Source organism: Tachypleus tridentatus, chromosome 9 (genome assembly GCF_004210375.1).
Source record: "Tachypleus tridentatus isolate NWPU-2018 chromosome 9, ASM421037v1, whole genome shotgun sequence".
Classification (NCBI taxonomy): Eukaryota; Metazoa; Arthropoda; class Merostomata; order Xiphosura; family Limulidae; genus Tachypleus; species Tachypleus tridentatus.
In genome coordinates this window covers 72055403-72061718 of record NC_134833.1, presented here as the reverse complement: position 1 = coordinate 72061718, position 6316 = coordinate 72055403, and positions in this window count along the sequence as shown.

The following is a 6316-nucleotide window of genomic DNA, read 5'->3' as shown; positions in this document are numbered from 1 at the left end:
TTTTGGGAGCTTCTGTACTTTAAGTTAAAAGAGAATGCGTATATTTCGATATATAATGACGCTATTTAAAATACTTTTTCTTAACGTCCACTATACTGCGTTCGAATTTTGAAGTTTAAGCAAGGCTAACTTTTTATTGTTTATTATAATATATATGAACTTAATGAAAACTTACAATACCTAAAATTTCTAAAAGAAGAAAACAACCAGGAAATTAACATTGCGTAAAAAATATTTAGTGTCATATCTAGAGTTCTATAAATATCAGTACGCTTGAATTTTTTCAACAAACCTTATAATATGTAAATTAAATTAAATATAATATTTTTATTCTAATTACAGCTTTAAAACTTTGTACACCATGGACTTATAGGGGCATTATACTTTAGGCGACAGTCTCTCTCAGCATTACAATTCGGAACAGTCTAAATTCCAACATATATTTTAGGGCTTTAATCAACACAAATTTCCATTTCTTGCAAATATCAAATATAATGACTTAAATTATTTTAGAAATTAAATTATTTCTAGTTTGCTTTTTATTGCTTTAATTAAGATAAAAAAAACACTCAATTCGATATAATATTAGCCACTTGATAGATTAATTTAGCTTATTTAGTATTTTGGGTTTTACTTTTAACTTGTCAATCTTTTTTGTATTATTGTTTTCGAAAGTTTCGTCCAAATGAACAAAACGATTTTAAAAGTTTATTTTCATGTAAAAGTTGTTATTATTTTGAATTAAGCACAAAGCTACACGATGGGCTATCTGTTCTTTGCTCACCACAGGTATCGAAACCCCGTTTTTAGCGTTGTAAGTCCGCAGACATACCGCTGAGCCAGTGGGGGACATTTTGTATAAGAAAAGTATTTACTGTAAATCTTTACTTCTTTTTTTTTTCACCTTATTTCGAAATATCAATCCCAACTAACCTAGAAAACTTCTTATATTCAACACAAAACTCCATTAGTGACATCACAATGTACAGTCTAACATAACGAAAATGGTCAATTTACCGAATCAGTACAAAATTCTGTTGACTTCCTGATGAACAGTCTATAATATCGAGATGGAGAAATTTATCTTTCCATGTAAAAGTGTAATAATGAACATAAGATATAGAATTTATAATAACTAAGCTAGATAACCTTATATTTCAATATAAAAATGTGGCGTTGACACTATGGTGAACAATTTATAATAACGAAGCTGGATAACTTTATATTTCAATATGAAGTATGATACTGACATATTGGTGAACAATTTATAATAACCAAGCTAAGTAATTTTAGAGTTCGATATGAAAATGTGATACTGGCATCAAGATGAAATAAAATCTGTAATAACCAACCTGACAAATTTCAGCTGTCTTCTCAGTACACATTTGAAATTAAATCGAACGCGATCAACAAAGCCCCTGAATTTAGTTGTATTGCTAATGAGAAGAAGTATATAAGTTTTAAAATTATAGTAATTAATAACATATCAAACTATATATGTAGTTTATTTTATTATTTGTGCCGTTATTTTCTGTTTAAATTTGAAATGCATCTTTAAAAAGTGACCACTGCTGATATTTAACCTTTCAACTAATGCCAATGAAAGGTTACAATATCTTTTGGACAGTATTTTATTACAAAAAAGCAACAGAGGCTGGCTAATCAAAATGATACCAGGTGGCTACTCCTTTCAATTCAATGTCAACTTTCTTTCATAAAAGCAATATACAACTGCGGATCTTAGTTTGATAGATGGTGGTTAAGAACAATTACGTTTTCTTCACACAAAAACCTGAAAATACACAGAAGCTGTTTGTAGTTTACTGGTTTGTAAATAAATTACAAAACAAGTAACCAGTTAATAGGTGCTTTCAAAATTTGGACTTTGGAGTTTAGGTTTGGGAAATTTTTATATTGTGATTTATATGTTATCATAAAAATTTTTTCATTGTAGTATGACTCGCTTTGTGGATAACGTATTCATAGAAGAACAAGATCCTTGAATTTAAAAAATCTGTTTCCAGGTTATTTTTATAATTCAAAATATCTGTTTCTAAGTTATTTTTATAACTCGGTTCATTAAAACCATTTTGTTTGTATATTTTCTTAGATTGTTTGTTGGATTTCGTGCAAAACAATATGAAGGCTATCTTCCCTAGCCGTCCTTAATTTTAAAGTGATTGATTAAATGGAATACAACTAGTGAACATCACCCACTGCCAACTCTAGGGATGCTCTTATAAAGCACTCGTGGCTCCAACGTTCTATGAAGGGATATCAACCATGTTAGCCACTCAAATTAAAGTAATCAAAAACAGTTAACTATCGCTAAAAATAAGGCTTTTATGCTACAATAAAAATCATATAGCATATTTCGTAATATTAGATAGAAGTAACACTGGAAATTTCTTTGAAGGAATTTTTTGATACTCCTTTGATAACCCAGTCGAGATTCTAAAGGTTTATTATTGAATATTTAGAAATTAATATTAAAGTAGATAATATTTGTCAATATATCCATGTATAAGTAAAACAATACTTACTTCATAATCCTTATTGTTGGGTATTGTAGAATAGTCGAATGTTAACTTTATATTATTTGACATTCAGTAAACCAAGATATTGACATCAGGTAATCTTAACAAATATTAAAGAATAGACTAACGATAACTTGAGAAACGTTAATGATGAACAGGATTTCTAAGAATAAATAAACAATATTTTTAGAAAGTTCTTATCATATCTCTAGGCTCAGATGAACTTAAAAATCAAACTTCGGTGAGTACGTCAATACTACATTTAGAACTTGTAAAGACCAGGCACATAAATTAATACGCCAACATCGTTTTCATACACTGACTTTAAACTATCGAAAAGCTAATCAGCTCTGATTTAAGAAACTTCAATATGTAGATATTAATTAACAAACCAAATCTTACCTCATATCTTATAGTAAATTTAAAGGTATATTTTTATGATAACTTTTCAAGTTGTTTAAATAATAAACATAGTTCTTAATGTGACATTGTTACACGTATTTTAATGTACGCCTCTTTTGATGTCTACACTAAACGTCTTTTTTACGTATATATCTTATGATAGCTTTATCAAACTTACTTGATGATACAAGGCCCAGCATGGCCAGGTGGTTAAGGCACTCGACTCTTAATTTGAGAGTCGCAGTTTTGAATCTCCGTCACACCAAACATGCTTACCCTTTCAGTTGTAGGGGTGTTATAATGTGACGGTCAATCCTGCTATTTATTGATAAAAGAGTAGCTCAAGAGTTGGTAGTGATGACTAGCTGCCATTTCTTTAGTCGTACACTGCTAAATTAGGGACGGCAAGCGCAGATAGTCCTGGTGTAGCTTTGCACGAAATTCAAAACAAACAAACAAACTTGATGAAGTAGCTCTTGCATATAAAAACATTATTACGTTTGTTTTAAGGTATATTTGTGTTTGTAATATTTTCTACTATATTTTCAAAAAAGGAACTATCGTTATAACCTTACAGTTTTCTTTAACATCGTCATTGTTCCTGATAATTTTATTAGGTTTGTTCTAGGATTTTGTTCTTGTGGTAACCTTACAAATTTTGGTTCACAGTGTCGTTGACAAGATAATTTGTTTGAAATTGTCAATATTGACAAGTTTAATCAAAAGAGTGGCTTTTTATAATAATATTTCCCATTCTCTTTAAGGTAATATTTTCATGTTTGATAATATGAAAACCTCATTTGTGTTTAGGATTAGCTTTCATAAGATTACTAAGATTGTTTTGATATTTATATTTCTTGTAACAACATTATTCAGTTTGTTTAAAGATCAAACTTCCAATATATACTTAGAGCACTGTTTAAAAGGAAATTTAGGAAGATAAAACTATGCTTGATTGGAGACTCTTATCTGAATTAGAAAAGTTTGGGTTTAGAGCTGCTAGCGCATAGCTTTATGAGGCCATGTGAGCTATATTGTTGGTTTTTGTTTTCAAAACGAAGTCAAAATTAAAACAAGTTGTTTAAACTGTTCTTTCAAGCATTACTAGCTTGACTTGTAAAGTAAGCTTCGAGCTACTGAGACCACAGTATATAACTAGTCTCTCTCGGATATTACAACTCTACAGAAGCTAAGTTTGAAATAAACACGCCCAGCTCTTTGTATTTCACTTAGTAAGAAAAATAAAGTTGTAACCGGTGTTATCTTTATAACTTTAATAATTATAAATACCATAATATTGGTTTCCCACAATATGGTGAGCACGTTTTTATCGTATAGAAGTAAGTTTACGGACTTACAATTCTAATATCAGAGATTCGATCCCCCTCGTTCATCACAGCATAAAGTCAAACGTGGTTTTTCTTTGAAACGAAGAAAAAAGATATTTATCTTTTCCATTTTTTATGTGATCTAGCGACGAACACTACTGTTTAATGTCAGGCACTTACTAACATTACTTAAGAAGTGCTTATTCAGCTGGTGTGTTTTTCATAGACCAGAAGACTAACGCCCGTGGAGTAACTAATGTAACTTATGTATAAATGACATACAAATGTAAAAACACACTTTGAATATCGATTTGAATTTTTACTAGACAACATATGTTCTCTGAATAATTTTATACGGATTGGAACGATCGATAACAACAACAGATGATACTGGTAAAAAAAAGTTTCAAAATATTAACAAGAGTTGTTAAGACGTATTCTCTATTAGCTAATATTTACTTATACTTAACTATTTTTTAATCACAGAATACTGAAATTGTTCCATTAATACTTTCAAAGTTTTATCTGAAAGTGCTTGTTGAAGAAAGTATATGTAAATGAGTTAAGTTTCTTGTCTGGTATTTTTTTAAAGAAAACATTGAGTATCTAACCGAACACTAATCGTATTTAAGTCGCAGAAAGCATTAATTAACCTATTTAACAAGTGCATCGTGCGTGATGAATTAATACTGTGAAATATCTTTTTTTTTTCCTACTTGATCGTTTAAGTTGAATGAAATGAATGTTGTAGCTGTTGATAAGTCTGACTAGGTCTTTTCTTTCACACTGCTAAAGTTCGGCATATTTTTACACATTGCCAGTAGCAAATCCTCTGTTTTAAATCCATGATATGATTTGCCTTATTAATATCAAGTATTTTACCATATTAAGTACAATATTGTACTTAATGCATTTATTTCTGGTATATGATACTATGTTCACCCTATTCACTAACATTACATTACGAGCTATTCCAGTATTTATATTTATACTTTTTCAGGGCCGATGCATTTGTTGATTTTCCGAATTTTCCCACAGCAATACTTCGGTTATCTTTACTATATATTTTTCTCTATGACACTTGGTTCCTACTTTGTTAAAGTGTTTTATTGTTTTTCTTTCATTTCAATCAAGTTTCTTGACTTAATCCCCACATTCTCCACGTGACAAAAGATAAACAGTCTACTGTTATACGTTGTTCCTACGCACTTCTATTTGCTACAGTAATTAGGTTCTTATCGAAGACCAAAGGCTTTTTTACACAGATCCTCAAAGTCTGCGTATGGCATCTTCGGGTTCAGCCCCTTCCAAATATTTGTGGATTGACAGGGATTCTTAATCCTATTTCCGAAAGTCGTGTAGACGAAAGTAATACATACAAGCATTGTGCCAAAAGACCTAGAAGTGCGTCTTACCATCTTTTGGGAAGGTGGGATGTATTAGCTTTTTAGTAGGTGGGTAAAGCAAGTGATTTTGACCTGGCCACGTAAGAACTAAAGAACTACACGCATGCACACACCAATCAGTTTCACTCTAGTTTTCCCTGAACGACTTGCTGTCAGCAGATAAGAAAAATAAATCGTAGTCTGTGTACCAAAAGCTACGGTGATTGATTCTCTGTCTATCAAAAACCCTTTTTCTCGTGAACACTGGTCTGACACTTGACAGATTGCTACACACATCACGGATGTAGAAAGAACGGGAGATGGAAAGGATGGGCTCGCGCCAAGGGGAGGGCAGGGGTGGGGTGGTTAGAGTAATTAGTGTTGCCTTGTTTTTATTTAACCCAAACCCCGTAAATAATCAATTCTGGAAAAGAAGGTCAAGTTCTATAGGTGATTTAGAGCTTTAAACGGACGTCCTTAATTTACTGCTAGTAAAGCACTTGTAGGCCTTTAAAAGGATTTATCACCGCGAATTGTGGCCATAATAGAGGTTTTTATCATTTTCGACTCTCCTTGGCTTATTTTTTTAATGATTCTTTAAAGAATATCACTAATATTTTTGAATTGACACATAAATTGAAAAAAAAAGTTGTTTAATTCATTT